We start from the raw sequence: 1,090 nt of genomic DNA, 5'->3' as shown, positions 1-1,090 counted from the left end.
AAGTCCTATATATATGTTATCTCATTTAATCTTTTATTAGAGGTTATAATCAATATATCATTACTCAAAGTTTTATTGAATTAATCTTTGCATGTCTCTTTATCCAGAAGTATAATACTGTGAAGAAAAAAGAGTTGAAATGTGCTTTAATGTTTTTTCTTAGTAATGCCTTATTAACCATGGTTTTATGATCATTTTTCTTAATTGATTTAATGATTAATTATGATACAATTAATTTCACTGTTAATCCATTGGTGCAAAGGTCTGATTTATAACCTAAGTGAAGTGATTTTTAAGAAAGACAGTAAGTCTGCCTTTTGCCAGACTTTCAAGGTCCTTTTGCTGATAAACAACACCGCAGCTGGCCCGCCAGTGTGGGAAACACAGGCTTGTTTTTTTCTCACTGTCTCCTCTCAAAAACTAACTTTCTGCTCACACCGTTAACAGTTAGTTGTCTTTTGTCTGTTCGGCTGAGCGGATGGTTCTGTCTTTCTCTGAGGAGTGAAGTCCATCTTTGGACACCTGCATGGATGGGACTAACATGCCYAGTAGCACTGTTCTACGGAGAAGCACCTGACTGGTTCCAGCCTGGAGCRCGCTGAGGCTCGCTAGGGGTGAGACAGAATCTTCTCAACCCCCAATGTCAGGACGGACATCATCCACCTGCGGACTTCGCTGCTGTCACTCATCAGAGTGTCACTCACAAACCTTCTGCCTGCCGGTTCGGCTCTCTGTCCTCAAGACATRAAAAGGTAGAAGGAGATGTTTGCTGAGATAAACGGAAGTCTAGCTCCGGAGGTGTCGCAGTCTGACAGCTGATGTGCTGGTCTGGTTTGCACTTGTGAAAAACAAGTGCCAATTTACTAATTCTCTTTTCCTCCTTTTTCTTAAAGCTTAAACCTTTTATTGCCTTTTATTCTCTTATTTACTGAAAAACTTAGTTAAGCAGTGTGCCAGTGAATTACTACACCTGAAATTTACTGTTTGTGTCAACTCTGAGTGGAATTTCATGCCGAAAATTATAACTTGTGTTCATTTATTCATATAATATTTTTTAATAAATGTTTGTATGTTTATTCCTGTTCATATA

The sequence above is a fragment of the Austrofundulus limnaeus genome, unplaced genomic scaffold (assembly GCF_001266775.1).
Source record: "Austrofundulus limnaeus strain Quisiro unplaced genomic scaffold, Austrofundulus_limnaeus-1.0 Scaffold507, whole genome shotgun sequence".
NCBI classification, from domain to species: Eukaryota; Metazoa; Chordata; class Actinopteri; order Cyprinodontiformes; family Rivulidae; genus Austrofundulus; species Austrofundulus limnaeus.
The sequence above is the reverse complement of the archived record's forward strand: the minus strand, read 5'-3'. Positions refer to the sequence as shown.